At 38.0% G+C, this 17,269-nt stretch overlaps 1 protein-coding gene across 6 annotated transcripts in view; it reads right to left on the bottom strand.

Annotated features, from left to right (window-relative positions):
* TIAM1 (TIAM Rac1 associated GEF 1) overlaps positions 1-17,269 on the bottom strand; it is a 277,233-nt gene that overhangs the window by 111,652 nt on the left and 148,312 nt on the right. The window contains exon 1 of one of the 6 annotated variants that reach the window (XM_063447978.1): positions 201-226. The exons of the other annotated variants lie outside the window; for them this stretch is intronic. The gene's annotated coding sequence lies outside the window, so the exon portion shown is untranslated. Of the gene's footprint in view, positions 1-200; positions 227-17,269 lie in introns of those variants that run through there. 6 annotated transcript variants of the gene reach the window in all.

The following is a 17,269-nucleotide window of genomic DNA, read 5'->3' as shown; positions in this document are numbered from 1 at the left end:
TGGTCAGCTTTAAGAAAATAATAAAAAAAATAAACAAATAAAAGATTATAGAAAGTTATTAAAACAGGGGGAAAAAATGGATAAAGACAGAAATCTAAAATGAAATTGGAGTTTAAATGGAGAGTTACACTGTGAGACTTGTAAGGCAGAATCTCAGACTCTTTAAACCGAAAGAAATACCAATTCAGAAGTGAACTCACCTGGGAATCAAACCATGGGTCTCATAACTACACAGCAGTTCTACCATGGGAAAACGTGAACTGTAGCTGCCTTCTGATCCGTGATTAATGCAGAAAGAAACGATAACCACTATGTGGCTTTTGAAATGGAGAAATACTTAAAAGGCTATAATTAGAGAGTGATTCATTTTAAAATGAGGAATTATATACATGTAGATTTCCCTGTAATAAACAACTAACTCGGAGCTGTGGATGAGTCCTACACACACACACTTGTAATTTACCAACCACTACTGCCCCATTAGGAGTTAAATGGTATACTAATTAAGAGGGTGCTTTTTAATTAGACTGTTGAATTTATACATTAATATGTGAATCACGCAAATGTTAAACTCATAATTTAATTTAGAACCAGTTAAGCGGCGCTCAGACTTCACTATTTTTGCTGGCGGATTAAAGCAAGGAAATATTTAACCTATGATATGACATAAATATTCAAATGACTTTTAGGTGCTTAGCATGAAAAGAAAAGTAAAAAAATTAAAACGGTAGAGTAGCTTTTCATTTATAGTAATTTTCCTAATATAGCTAATATAACGGTCAGTTTACCGTTTATAGAATCTTGTTGACTGTTTACTATGACAATCTTTCTCACGAGATGTAATGTGGGAGATCAGTTCTGCATTGTAGCAGTTCCTAAAGCCTGACTCTGGCTGAACAAGGGTAATGGGCACACCGTAAGGCTTGGCACTTAATGGATCACTATAGTGTCAAGAACACAAACCTGTATTCCTGACCCTATAGTGTTAAAAACCACCATCTAGCCCCCCTGGACCCGTCATGCCTTCCTAAATATAGCAAAATCTTACTTGTATTCAAGCCTGACACTGTAGCTCTGCATGCTGTTTGCCTCAGAATAGCAAGCTGTCTGCTGACATCAGTGGCGGCCTGATCCAATCACAGTGCTTCTCCATAGGGATTGGCTGAGACTGACAAGGAGGCAGATCAGGGGCAGAGCCAGCACGATTCAAACACAGCCCTGGCCAATCAGCATCTCCTCATAGAGATACATTGAATCAATGAATCTCAATGAGGAATGTTCAGTGTCTGCATGCAGAGGGAGGAGATACTGAATGTTTGGATGCATTTTAGGCAGGAAGGATCTCTAACAGCTATCTGAGGAGTGGCTAGTGAAATTATCATTAGGTTATAATTTAAACACTGCATTTTCTCTGAAAAGACAGTGTTTAAAGCAAAAAGCCTGAAGGTAATGATTCTACTCACCAGAACAAATTCAATAAGCTGTAGTTGTTCTGGTGACTATAGTGTCCTTAAGCCAATCTTCAATGACCATAAAAGAATTAAAAAAAATGGAAAATGGTTCTAGATATTTCTACTACAATAACCTTATTTAAAGACTTGGAAAGTCATATTGAGCCGAACTGCAATTTGTCCGAGTTTGGGTCGACGGTGATCGGCTGAATTCCTAAACATCAATCGGGATGATATTTATTACAATCCCAAACCAAACAAGCTGCGCAGTGCCAAATATGTGATTCTAAACTCCGCCTAAAATATAAAAAAAATTATTGATCAGGGAAAAAAAAAAAAGGATCGATGCCTAAGATAAAAGCTATAGTTAGTTCAAAATTGCTGCAGCAATAAATTGCGTCAATTTTATCCCGTTCGTACACATGATGCGTGGACACCACACAACCAACGGCATAGGAAGTCTTTGTTCTCTGCAACAAGTCTGTCAAAACTGATCTGGGATGTATATAAATAGATAGCAGCGGCTTTGTGGCGGTTGTTAGTTTATTGAGAAGTTCCACACGACTAACGTGACAGAGGAACTGCAGCCTGAGGATAAAACTCATACACATATACCAGCTGGAGAAGTGGATTATGGCATACGATTAGACACCATAGACCAGAATGAGAGACTCCTGATTGGTAGAACCTTCTCCTGGTCTGGGATCGGATGGGATGTCTCCAACTGCAAGGTGCCTTAATAGCTTTTTATATATTTTTCTTTTTAATTTATGTATTGCATATTTTTTCATTTCATAGAGAATTCCAGAGACACACCCAAAACAAGTTACTTTCTTTACTTTCTTCATCCATTTGTTAGAAGATATAACCTAGAACAATGTTCCTTTAGAACGGCTCTGGAGTAGAGGGATAAAACTTCAAATAGCTTCTGTATTCCTTTCAACAGTTTTTTTGGTGATATTAAAGGGATTCAACTAGTAAATGTCACCTTTATTTTCAAAACGCCCAGACAAAGACTAATCCTCCTGGGGAGTGTCATTCCGGTCCGAGAAGCATCGGTTCTGTCTACAGGAACAATATTTGGGGATTTATTGCACTTCTTAGATGTGACATATTATGCTTTCATTTCTTTTCCACAGGAGCCTAATGTGGAAAATGTGTATATTTCGTGTGAAATGACAGGTCTGGATTCAGTCCAAGATAAACAGGAGCTCCTGAACTTAAACCGGGACATTTCAAAGAAGAGATTGGATTATTGGCATAGACCGTGCAAAATATACACGGACAGAAACATGCATCATCCCGGCTGTTAAAATGTATATATACGGGTCTAGTCATTAAAGGAAAACTGATCACATTCTATTTTCAGTTAAACTACGGACATGGAGATAGATTGTTCTTGTGAGCAGCAAATTACAAATGGCAACTTTTCATGTAAAAAACAACATCTCTGCTTTTCAGTGACATCTCTACGCAAATCGCAGTTTGGTTTTAAAGCAGTTCAGTAATGCTTTGTTTTTTAGATTAAATACGACCATCATAATTTGGATAAAGTTTCTGTTTATTTTATTTTCTCAAAATGTGTCGGGTTTTAAAGTTATTCATAATGAAGAGAAAAAAAAAGGAATCGTTTTTATCCTGTGACCCTTCATTCTGAAGGCTCAAACGCAATGTATACATCCCATGGTTACACACACGGCCTTTTTCTCATGATGGGGCTGTCAAAACAGAACCTCTTACAGTGAAACAGATTTAATGTATACATTATGTCAGCCAAACAGCTAGAAAATGTACAGTATTAAAGCCCTTTTACTTTGCATACATTTCAATTGATGGGTTCTATGGCTTTAAAAATAAATACAAATGCTGGTAAATGGAAAAGGATGCAAGATGCCTTCTTTACACATTTCTATCGCCTATCATAGAGGCATCCACTATTTTAAAGTAACAATATAACAGCCATTTATAGATAGACCATTCTGTCAGCACTCTGACATTATTGTATACTCCACTGAAGCCACCTACGGTATATTATCTTGGTGGCAATATACTTAAACCTGGAGTTTTATAGACATACCGTTACAATTCAGGTCTGTTTGAAGGTACCACTGATGAACTAAGCTGTAACTACTTCCGCTGAGTGGCCAGCATGATCTGTGCAAGAAGCCCACTGCATTCAGGTTAGAGGCGAATTAATTTCAAGTGCGGCAGTGTGGACAATGACTCAATACATACTACATCATTCTGCTCAAAAGTGCCCGAAAATTAACCAGCAATAACATGGCCCTAACCATAACCATGGCGGTCACACCAAAAAACATTTAAAAACAGTGATCAATGTCTTACTCCCTCTGCACCCAGTACCTGTTTCAAAGATGAGGTGAGATTGGTTAAATCTAGTGCAGTGCTGGTTAACCAGAAACAAAGTATCTTTGCAGACTCCTTACCACCTGGCATGTCTCCCCATACACCAGGACACACCATTAAATGATAATCATCTGTTTTCCCTTGTAATCAGTGCCATTATGCAAACTTAGCTTTTATGTTTAATAATTAGGGCCTGTCCGTGCATTATATACTGTTTGCTGAACACCCATAGGAAGACGTGCAGAGACAAGCAGCAAGTAACCTGCTCTGCCAGTCTTCAATGCGTCTCACGTCTATTGGTATGAAAAGCAATGAGCGGAGACCTTTTTACTGCTCGTAATAAAAGCAGATCTTTGTGCAGATCATTTTTATAATCTCTTACGTATTAGAATATTTTTTATTTATTTAGGTTCCCTGCTACCTCTAGGAGAGAGTCGGAAGATCCTGCTGTGGGTTTCTATTACCTCTCCTGAGCTAAACAATGCAGTGCACTGCCAGCTCATTGGCTGAGAGTGTCAAATTATCTTTCTCAGCCAAGTAGCTGAGCACCGACAGACATAGATCATGAAGAAAACTTCCCACTCCACTGGAGGCCGGGGGTGATGAGTGGACCCCGGGGAAGTAGAGAAAGGGAAAAAAAAAAACATTCTAAAAGAGTTTGACTACCGGTACTTACAATGGGGAGGTAGAAGGGTGCTGGGGGAAGAGACGTCAGGGCACTATTGGCAGTGCAGGGCTCAAAATTCCTACCCACCACTAGCAAGAGAAAATTTAGCTCCTATTGCCACCATAACCACTACAGTGTGCTGTATTGTGTATTGGGATTGGAGGGTTCCTTTAGTATTAGTTTTCCATATCCATATTAACAAATCTGTATTGTGAGTTACGAAAAATAAGGTTTCAAAACATAAGTTTCTTCCATTAATGTTTTGATTTCTTCTTCTAACCAACTTTATCTAACCTCACCCCAGGAGGCTGCTTTGTGATAGAATAGTTGTGTTAAATGTTCTTATCTCCTCCTATTAAGACAGGTTTGAAGCGTGTCCATTTAAAATCCAAGAGTAGCCAGAGAACAATTTTACCGAAGTCCTAACTTACATAATACAGACAGATGCCATCATCTTATTAAAAAAGTTTGTGTCCAGCATTTCTTCATCTGCTGGACTATGGCGCCTATTGCTTTAAGCCAAAATTCAATGGCAGTGGAGAGAGCAAGATGTAAATAGATAGGTACTGGGGGGCTGCACGCTTGGGCAGAACATTTGAGACTTTCCCCTTGATCTACTTCATCATGAAATTATATCCAACGCCCACTTACATTTTCTTGGTGTTTGTAGACTTTATACAGTGATACGATCTCCACGAGGTTCAACACAACTGACTGAATCACAAGTATCCCCATCTACCGGGAAATGTGTTCACTAAACGGTGAATGGTGATGAAATGAATTTAGACAAAACAAAATTGGCAACACTGTCCAACTCTGCGTTATGGCACGGCTAGGCTATTTTAGGTCAGATTTTCTCATTTTGTTTTCAATCTATTGTTTAAACGAGCAAACTATTGGTAAAAAATAACTTCGCAAATGCGCACCGATACATTTTCAAATAAGTATTTCAACTGTACAAGCACGGCTTTTGATTCACACAAATATTTACAAGAGTAACAGTTTTAATTTTAGCTTTATATAAATCTGCCACCAAATTCTCAACAGAAAAAATAAAAACAAATGTTCAATTAACAACTCTGCTGTCCGGTCATTTATTTCTCGTAAATCGTAGACGTGCCACGTGTATGATGTGCCACGCATTGTGGATCTATTCTGCACATTCTTTGCATCCCATTTCCTAGAATTATATAGACAACTTTTTTGTCTCCTGAAATGAAGTACTTGTCCCTTACTACGTACGGGTCACAGAGTTCTAGAAAAGAAAACATTATGCTGCTGCAGACTGTGTAAAACCCCAATTTGAGGCCAACCCTGTACGTGACACCGAAGTTAATCAGCACTGTGATTTTCTAAAGGGTGTTGTTCGGCTGCAAGTCGGGACGTCAGTTTGACTGACACCCTGTATGTCACAATGAACAGAGGCATTCTGCAATCCTATTGTAGCTCCAGTACTTACTGCACACGAGAAACCCAGAGAAAAACATTAGAATGAACTGACTGAGGCACACGCAAAACACTTAAAGAGACAAAAAAGCACCATAAGTACTTAAGTTTATGGTAGTGGTTATGAAGCGATTAGTCCTGGGTCTAACGCCTTTGTTTTTTTTATTAAATCGTTTACAAGAAAAAGACAAAAGAAAATTGGTCTCTGCTGTCATCGCCTGCACTACGGAGATGCTGTTAAGTTTTAATATTTTAATATCTGTATAAATTTAGACAGGAATAACAGGATGTGCGCTCTGGGGTAAGCTGAACTGTTGGGGGCATGTATTTAGAGTGTGGATTTGTAATTCTGCATTATCTCATATGGAGGAGGGGGGGGTGTGGAACTTAAAGTCTAGGGTTTTTGTGAAACCACAAAAAAAAAAATGGTTAAACTGCATTCAAGACTTCTTTTTATCATTATTGCCATTTATATAGCGCCAACAGATTCCGTAGCGCTTTACAATATTATGAGCGGGGGATTTAACTATAAATAGGACAATTACAAATAAACTTACGGGAACAATAGGTTGAAGAGGACCCTGCTCAATCGAGCTTATTTTTGCACCATATCCACTGAAATAAGCTGCAATGTATATGGTATTTAGAATGTCTCGAGACGAGTGCCTCTTTGAATTGAGAGATAAAAAAATTTCTTAGCAAATATTTATCATACAAACAGCGTGTACAACAGCCTGCCAACCATAAACAAAAGGAACACGACCGTTAATTTTTCTACTTTTTTTCAAATTCTCTAAAATTCAATTCATTCAACTCAATGTAAAATAAACACTAGCAGTTATTTTAATGTCATCTGATACAGTGAAGTAGACAGATGTTTTCAGAATCGAATAATAGATCTAACAAAGTATTGTTTGATTTTTGTAGACGCTGCAAATATATAAATAAAAAAAGCACTTTAACAATAGTAATATTCCCTTCTCTCCATCATGCAAACCGTAAAGAACTAAATGCTTACAAGGAATCTAGAGTGTTAGGAACACAAAGTGGTATTTAGTGCCGTCCCCACGACATGAAGTCTTAAAAACCTTTATTTATTTACCAGATTCCAGCGCTAATGTCTTCGACGCTAGTCTGTTAGTCCACCCATTGTACAGCGCTTCGGAATGTGATGGCGCTATATAAATAATAATAATAAATGGTTGGGAGCAACCAATTAACATTAAGTGGTATTTGCATACAAAATGTTTTTTTGTTTTTTAGTGCTTATTATATTTAAATCCACAGACTTCATGAACAAGCAGTGGTATACCATTCAACTAAATGTCAATAGAAAATGGTGTTATTATTAACACGACCTAAAAATAAGCATGACACCCCAAGAGACAAACCAGTAGAGAGACAAAATTTAGATTTTATATTTTTTTTTTTTACCAATTCATAAAAGAAAATGGCAAATTAAGATTTACTAATACAATCATTACAACACGTTTTTTTCCCCCCAATACATTATCACCAAAACACAATATGGACGCTGCTTAATGTGAGCTGGTCTCGTGCTTCGCTAAGGATATTATCTGTCAATCCTGGTATTTTACAAGTGTCTGGGCTGCGCAAGACTGAACATTCTACTTCCTGTCTGAATATTCACATCTCACAAATTCTAAGAGGACTTCACAGGAATCTAGGCTCGATACTGAACAAACACTTAATGATTTTACAAGTCCTACAGTAAAGTGCTGGGTGTTGTGGAACAGCCTCCCTGAGCTTCCCTCTCTCTTCAAAAAAAAAACTGATACAATTCTGGTAATTGTCAATTTATTTCTGGATTTGCGCCAGGCAAGGATTCAGTTTTATTTAAAATTTACTGTGCACCCCATATATAATGGATATATCTATTAACTTTCAAGGGTTCGTCCACTAAATACTGAACTAGTGACAAAGGAAACGTGTACATTTGTTGCCTAAAATGTGCCTCTAGCTGCGGTCAACTACAAAACCACATTATGTATTTAACGGTTAAAAAAAAAAAAAAAAAAGCTTAAAAAGGGCCCTTATTCTAAACATATAAAGAAACAAATCAAAATCTTCCAAAGGAAATTCGTTCTCTTGTCCATTAACCACTAGCACACGAAAAATACACATTATGATCAGTTCGTAGAATTAAAGGGTAAATGGCATTTAAATTCCAATAACAGAATTAGTACACACACTACAATCATACCTGCCAATGTCTCCGATGGGTAGTAAGGAACACTTTAACTTTAGCTGTGGGAGTGGAGGTGTGGCCATGGGCTGAACATTTCCTGTGATTTACTTAATAATTTATGAAACTAAAATATAATTTAGAGCAAGAACAATGTATCTTATTACACAGACCGATTTCTAAATAGAATACATTTATTGTAGTTTAACCCCTTAAGGACACATGACATGTCTGACACGTCATAATTCCATTTTATTCCAGAAGTTTGGTCCTTAAGGGGTTAAAGACACATTACTTGGAGTATTATTGCCGTGGAGCTCTGTTATACAATACTATAAGGCTCCAGGAAAAGAGGAAGAGGAATTTGTGTCCAAAATAGGAACTGTACCTCCTAAATAGGGACACAATCTCATGGGTAATCAACAGTAACGGGGAGATATATTTTACCCCTCAAGGACAAGGTGTTAGGCAAATACAATTATATCATGGTGGTATAGCAAGTTATCTTCATGAAATGGTTAAAAAAAAATCATAGTCTATTGTAAATGTAAGTTCTGCAACAAAGCTTTTTAACCTACAAAACAAAAAGGTGTAAATTAGCTCCCCCCTCCCTCAAAAAAACCCTGCAAAATTAAAAATAGAAATAATAGATTATCTGTTGCAAATTTCACACCATTATCCTGCTTTAGCGTTCCTGTAAAGACATACGAATATATATATATCAGTGTGAGTTGTAACACCGATGCAAGGCAAACCTTGCTACAAATTAAATAGCAGAGGGAAAAGAAAAAGCTGAATGTTCATGAAAATGTTTTTATCTCCTTTTTATGAAGATGGGCATACATTTCAAAAAGCTATTAAGCATTTGGGTTTAATAGCTGCTCTAATTACCCACTTCAGCTGTCTGGCAGCTGTCCGCAGTTCGGCAAAACAAAACCACTGCGGCAGTGTTCCTTTTCACACACCCAAATGCCAATTTTACTTGTATGTTTTTCGCATCTACCCTTAGAAATTGAGTTTTTTGTGTACGTGGGGAGATTGTTTTTTTGTTGTTGTTGTGCTTTTAGTTTTGCTTCAAGAAGCTACCCCTCTCTGCGAGTACCATCCAACTGCTCTGTTCCCCTATGCCTGCCAAAAAAAAAAAAAAAAAAAATACCGCTGTACATGATATCATGACTTTGCAACAAAATGTCAAGCTTTGCTGTATTTGCAAATAGAGGAACTTCAGAGGCAGTGTTTACATTGCTGCCTAGTAACACCTATAGTGACAGTCACTCAGACAGCCACTAGAGGTGCTTCCTATTTCAGTTCTGCATTGTGTGCAGCACATGCGTTCAGCCACTCCACGTTCTGCAGAGGGATACTGAAGGCACCAGAGAGTGATGCATTGATTCAAGGCATCTCAATAAGGAGGGGCTGACAGCGTTTTTCCACTCCTGTGCAGAAGCCCCCCTGAGTACGTTCCTATGTGAAAGCACTGGATTTGTGGAAATCATCAAGATTGATCCAGGCCATGGCGAGAAAAATAGGGGGCGAAAGGTAAGCTAAGATATGGAAAACAAAGTTTTAAGTTAAAGTTTAAGTTCTAGCACTTCAACAATGGTGATTGCCACTCTACTAAAGCATGACATGGACGTGATGTACCGAACTTTATCTCAACTTTCACTCACCATATTCTTAATATTTCACCAACAGATTGTACAGAGTCTCCAGAATTGAAAATGTGGACAGCGGACATGCCGCTCATGTGTGTGTCATTCACCACATAAATCGGCAAAACAGGTTCTTCTCTATAAGAATCACTGGACACACAAAGCAGTGCATAATTTTATATGCTGATGCAAGATTTTAAAACGATTTAATTATTGAGTCACTTTAGTCAGACAATGGTCTGACAGCCATGAGTTGGTATGGAAACTGCAAAATGTAAACAGTGACATTTCTCATAAACAGGACTGTATTCATTTTTAATGCCACAGCGGCAGCATTTATGCCCAGAAGGTGTAAAAAAACTATTTAAAAATAAAAAAAAATAGAAAATCTATGAGCTCTCTAAATGAAACTGCAGATTACCAGGATCAGATATCATATCTAGCTAGCAGACCACTGGGTTGTCACATTGCCTCTTTAATTGCAGATGATTACAATTAATTAAAAAGAGGGATGATGAAAGACTAATACGTTGTGCCCTTTGACCTGGGAATATTAATCATGTCCAGATTTATACAGAGCTTTATTCACGAAACATGTAATGGTAGAGAACACAGAAACTAAAAGATGCAGGCCAAAATAGCCAAAGAGGAAGAATATTCGGACCCAGCTATTTCCCCAGTTCAACTGCAGCCAAAAAAAAAATAATTCTTCACAATTTCCAGTCTGTGTATAATGAGGACTCTTGCACCATGCTTCAATAAATATTTTTTCCACTAGAATTGCCTTTTTTAAAAAAGCATAGTGAGGCCATAAATGAATGAAATGTGGTAAAACTATCTAGGACCCCCTTTTTTTGGTCACAAAATTAAAAAAGTGCCACTAAGCAGCATTTTACATCCACATGCTCAGGAATAAGATAATAAAACAATCGCTTAGGGGAGTGTCTTGGAAACCACTTATTTCATTTTTTTTTTTATTACACTAATTAACGAACAACCTATCAACACGCATATTCCATACAGCCTGTGAACTTTTTGGCTAGCTAATCTGAACGTATGTGTATAGGCCTCTAAACTTTTTCTCTAACTTCCAATTAGAATGCGCCTTCAAATGAACATCTGAAGTCTATTACTGTAGGTTCCGAATAGTTATTTACTGGGACTCTGACAGGGTTGGAAAGGGATCTTGATTATTATATGTCTCTTACACAATGGTAACAAGTTATTTACTCCCACACCCTGACACAGAATGGGAAAGAGATGGGAGATGGGTACTTAACATACTGCATCTGCAATAGATAAGAGAATGCTAATAGCTGTGTTTACATACTCATACTGTAGGTATCTGTACTGCTATCTACAATTCAGACTTCAGAACCGATTTTAACTCCTCAGGAACCAATGACCGTCTATTCCATAAGGTGGTTTGCAAGAATCCTATTCCAAAATGGAATGGTCCATTAATTTAATTAAAAGATGGCTGTAGAGAGATGCCAGATATAATAAAAACAGAATATTTTATGCAGGTAAGTGGTAGGACTTAAAGGAACACTCTGGTCACCACAACAACTTCATATAAATTAAGTTGTTATGATGCCAGGTGGACCCCGGGCGCTTTCTTGCCTTAAGGTGTTAAACCGGACGGAGTGTTCCTTTAACCCCTTAACCCCTTAAGGACCAAACTTCTGGAATAAAAGGGAATCATGACGTGTCACACACGTCATGTGTCCTTAAGGGGTTAAGGACAAATGACATGTGTGACATGTCATGATTCCCTTTTATTCCAGAAGTTTGGTCTTTAACCCCTTAAGGACACACGACATGTGTGACATGTCATGATTCCCTTTTATTCCAGAAGTTTGGTCCTTAAGGGGTTAAGGGGTTAAAGGGTTAAGCTTTGATACTCCATTATACTCTTTGAGCAGTGAATGTTCAGTGGATTCTCAGTAAGAATTAGAGAATGCATAATTTCTATAATTTGGTGAAGATGAATGATTTAACCAATAAACGTGAATTAAAGTTTTGTTTGGTATAAGGTCAATGAGATTGAAATACTTAAAAAAAATTAAAAAGTTTGAGGAGGTGTATAATTATAATATAATAATGAGAATTATACTGGTGTAACTCCTATAAATGTCCACCAATGGGACGAAAAAACGACGAGAACCGTAGCTCAACAACTGTAGTGCATTTCAGGACTTTATCTGAATTCAGACGTAGAAAAATAAGATTAAGCAATCTGAATGAACCCACTGCACAAATGTATGAATTTCTCTTCTGTCTGCATTTCACATGGAATAACGAAGCCTCGTTACGGTTTGTAGATGCTGTGAGGGTACGAGTGTCTATGAAATGTCTTTCAGGCACAGCGAGAGCTCCTTCACCGGGGGTCAGACACTCTGCATGCAGCAACATGTCTCCCCATCCAGCCTGCCTTCCTAATGGGGTTTTTGCTTAGATGATATGAGCCAGCACTGTTCTTACCTGTACATAGAGAGCATCCACGGGAACCAGCTAAAAGCACTGCATCAAACACAGGCTGCCTGATCGCTGTCGGATTTAGTCAATCAAGAAGGAAAAATGTGGTGTAGGTTTGGTGCCCCAGAGCAGGATATTAATCTTGCACAAGAAGAAGAATAGCAAATGACGTCTGGCAATGTTTGTTTCAATGTTCCACTTTCATTTGTTACTTTTCGATTAGGAAACATTTTACAGGTGAGATGTATGCGTGTTACACCTTGCTTTTCCTGCCGTGCCAGTGTCAAACAGACCTTAATGAGACAAAGCAGAGACTCTTTGTCTGACGTGTGTGATGTAAAATGTGTTTCTACGGATCCAAGTCATCGCAAAATACAAAATGAACTGCATGTTTTATTGTCAATGTTTTTAAGTTTGGCAGTCTTACCTGCAGCACTGATAGAACTGCTTTCGAACCGCATACTGGAGACATAACATATATATCGGGGTGACAAATAATAGCTCCTGTTTTAGAAGCAGAGGGCCCATAGTGCTTTGCCAGTGTTTAAGCTGTAAGCTCTACATCTGGATTTTTTTTTCAACTTTGCTACCTTTGATTTGAATGCATATATATATTTGTATTCCTCTTCTTAATTCCCACAAGTTTATTATTAAAAAAAATATATATATATATATTTTTTTTTTTTATTTTTTTTTTTTAAAACCCAGTTCTCTAAACTTGTGGGAATTAAAAAGAGGATTACAAATATATATATATATATACACACACTGGAATAGACATACACATTAACACACTTTTTTTGTGCAGACAGGACGGTTTTCTGTACAGATACACAATTAGACCACCTGGTGACAGTCTGCTTGGAGATACACATGTTATCACCAACATCAGCTTGTCAGTCCCTATGTTCTGTTTGTTTATCCAGGAGCAGATACACAAGATACAGGTAACCGGAAACAATCCTACAGTGTATTACAATAGTGAATGAAAGTACGAGCCAGAGCGTGATTTACACATACCTTCCAACTCGTACTACATCCATACAGAGGAATAAAGCGACCAGCCCAATTTAAACTGGACGGGGCATGGATTTACACATGCCAACCTAATTCTACTACAAATATATAGGATTATAAAACTGCCAGTCCTATTTAATTGGATATTACTTAGATTTACAAATATATAGAGGAATGAAACGTACTTGATATACATTTGATATAGCTTGGGTTAACACGTCATCCAACAACAGAATCTAAATTTATATTTTAAGTATACGCACTTTCAACAGTTAATATTTCCAGGAAATAATTAAAAGAAATATCAGGCAATAATCATCCACTGCCAATATATTTTTGAGGGATGGGAGGCATAAGGATTCGGCCTCTCATACTTAGAACAAGCCTTTCCCAATAAGTGACCGCTTCTTGTCCACCAGGAAATACTATTGCAATGTTTAATGGGATGAATAATGCAGAAGAAGGAACACACACAGTAAGCCCGGGTGTCCGATACAGTAAGGTAAGTTTTAAAACAAAAGCAAATCGGTTCGACAGATTACCAAGGATTGGTGCCCCAGAACTTATAGCACCATAACCACTGCAGAGTGCTTTTATAAGCTGAATTAGCAGGCTATCCATCAGGGGTACCCATAAGTTAGATCCCAGTTGTTGTAGAACTACAGCCCCCATGATGCTCGGCTTGCTTTTGGAATGACAAAGCATCATGGAAGCTGTAGTTTTAAAACATCTGGAGATCTACCTTTTTTGGCAACCCTGCGATACATTGTGTTGCATACTCTTCTGGCACGCAGCTAGTCTAATGACTGTAAAAGGCAGCATAAGAAAGGGAAATTATAGAGAACATCGTACAATTTACAAAAAACTAAAATTGGTTCAGAAAACGAGCAAAGGGAGAGAGGAGGTGTGAAAAGGAAAGCAAAATGTCCCAAAAAAAACAGCTCTTTGGATTCTTCAGTATATTATTTTGCAAGACACAAGCCTTTCTCGCACAGGAGGAAGAGATAGAAGTGATAAGAATGCAGGTATACATTGTGATCTCACAGTCCTGCTTTAAGGATTCAAGTCTCTCACCATGATTACTCAAAACATGTCCCGGGGCAAGGATACTTCTTTAAGGAAGAATGCTTTACGGTGAGAGAGTTACTGCCAGGTGTCCCCTAATCCAATAAATAATACAAAGGCCTACAGCATATCCGGACAACCCATCACCTGCGCATGAAAAATGCAGGACAGAACCATCACATCAATAAAGCTTGAAAAATGAACGACTATTTGGTATCCTGGCAGAATAGACAGACTGGAGGTACATGTTTACCCCCTAGCAATGGGAAGGTTAAATGTGACTTTTTATATGGTTAAAGGCACATTTTCATTATAAAGCACATATTAGCACTAAGGGGAAAAAAAACATTTAAAAGATTGAAAGTGGCACTGTTTATATTTTCGATTGATATTTTATTTTATGGTTAGTGTGATAGACAGATACAGAGATCCGGAATGTGGAGGAAAATAATATAAATCTATGAGATACATGGGGCTTAAAGGAACCCTAGTCAACTAGACCACTTCACTTCAATAACCTGGTCTGGGTGCAACGTCCCTGTCCTTTAATTATGCAATGTAAAACAAGTCCACCTCTAGTGGCGGTCAGTATGAGTAGAGGCGCTTCTGCTGCAGGGACAGAGTAAAACTTGTTTTACGTTGTGCGGAAGCCCCATAGGAAAGTATTGATTAAAGCTCTCCTTTTGGATAATTTAAATGTGCGCGCAGCATTCGACACGCATGTGCATTATGTCCCAAATGCTCCTCTACTAGGAGAATTGGACTGGACATTTGTATTTCTAATGCTATAGTGTCCCTTTAAGGAAAATAAAACTGGAAATAAAAAAAAAGTGCTAAACATACAGTATAATGAAAAAAAAATAACATATATTGAATAAGAACTGCTCTTAATAAATACAGCTTGTCGATTGACCAACTTATTTGTCACAAACAATAATACTACGAATGCTTACCACCCCCCCCCCCCCCCACCCCCCCCCCAGTTGGCAAAACACGTTGTGTTGTTTTAATTTTTGTTTTTAAAGCATTAAAGTATATTTGGCCTTTACTACTAGTTTTGTTTGTCCATTTATTATGCTTTTAGTTGCTTTTATTATTTTTTAACTTCTTTTGTTCCTGGCACTTAAAAAGAAAACTTTGGATACTACTCCTTGGAGAATCTACTAAACATCATATCCCTGGTGGGGATTGTACCACCCAAGCGCTACCATCTGAGCAGGATCTACTGCTCCACTACATGCAAGTATAATATTCTTACAACCATCAATATATTGATTACAGTGAGCACTATTGTTTGCCATTTGTATCTTTTATATATATCAAACTACATATTGAGGGACCAGCCCCCAGATCTACATATCCATCAGTGGGGATTGTACCGCTGCATGCTGCTAAACTCATAGCTGGTCTTATAGCTCTCTCAAATGTGAGTGATATACCATATACATTATTGTTTTATGCTTTGCACCTAGTTCCATACGCTCTGCACCATCACTTGTTATTTTCTGCTTTAATTTCATATACTCCCACCATTTGAAGTCTGGATGGTTACTAGTTGAGAACAAACTCCAGCAATTGTGGACTAATTGGACTTTATATTGGTGCAACCTAAATTTTGTATATATTGTTTTCTCTCTATCTTTCAGTAAGGGGTTGAGGGTGACCCTTACTATTCGAGTTTGCTGCCTGCTATCATATTTATACTCCGGTGACACTAGCACTTATGCTATCTGTATATTTTTTGCAAAAAAAGCCAATGCATATTTATTGGGGGGGGAGGGGAAGAATTAAACAAATGTATCAATTTTCGAAAACTAGATCTTCATATATAGTGTAGCACAGTTTATCGATCTGTGTGAAACCACAAATTTGCCTAAATATTTTACACAAACTTGCAAACGTATACTGCGCAACTTAAAGGCCAATTAACAGTAGACTGTTACTGTCACACCCTATGTCAACATACCTGAAATATCTCTCATATTTAATGATCACTTTAAAAAGTGGCTCTTGCAAACCTTAAAGGGACACTGTAGGCACTGCAACTGCTTTATCTCATTGAAGTGATTATAGTGCCTGGAGTCCCCTGGGGCCGTCCTTCCATTCAGTGATACACTGTTATAATGCTAAAAGAGTCTCGAGCAGCATACCCGCTCTGTGCTGCTTGAGCAAACGAGGAAGCATATGCTGAGCAGTAATGGGTGACTGTGATTTGCTGCATGTCAGCTGACCGCTTTCATCCTATCACAGTGTCCATTGTTGGTATGTATTGGTATGTCTAAAAGGAAGTGTGTCATTTCTGCATTAGACATATATCCAGTAGGGGCCGGGAGGTGGGTGGCTAGGGATCCTTGTTTAATGTTAAGCTGCTCAAAAACTGTTTAACACAGAATGGAGGGACAGTGCCAGAGGACTCCAGGCACTATAACAAGTTCAGCGAGGGCACAGATCTCCTCAAGGCAAAACCATTACTGCATCTAAATCACCAGAAAATATGTTGTGCAACCATTTCCTCTCCAACACCCAAAGAGTTAAAAACACATCAAATTAGTGTATGCACTTGGAAACTCTTGAACACATTCCCCTCTTCCCCTTTTCTAGGAACAAAGCTATCCAAAACCAACTTGAGTCCTGATAGGTGGAAGTGCCTTTCGTGTGCACTATCTCCAGCGGCCAAGTAAGGTTACAACATGCTGTTCTGCTAAAACCTTTGATTTAGTCGGAATCATTAGCTCCTTGCAAGCTTTGAAGGTCGAGATATCAACATAGAAGAAAGAAGTGTTATCAAAGAGCAAACGAACCACATTTTGTCAGACTGTTTTCTGAAGAGCACATCACTGCCTCATTATGCAGGACCGACCATTGAGTTGGAGAATCCTATCTATTGTGTTCTGCGATACCAATGATTTTTGGTTGATAC

The sequence above is a fragment of the Pelobates fuscus genome, chromosome 1 (genome assembly GCF_036172605.1).
Source record: "Pelobates fuscus isolate aPelFus1 chromosome 1, aPelFus1.pri, whole genome shotgun sequence".
NCBI classification, from domain to species: Eukaryota; Metazoa; Chordata; class Amphibia; order Anura; family Pelobatidae; genus Pelobates; species Pelobates fuscus.
This window is presented reverse-complemented; position numbering and strand designations above follow the sequence as displayed.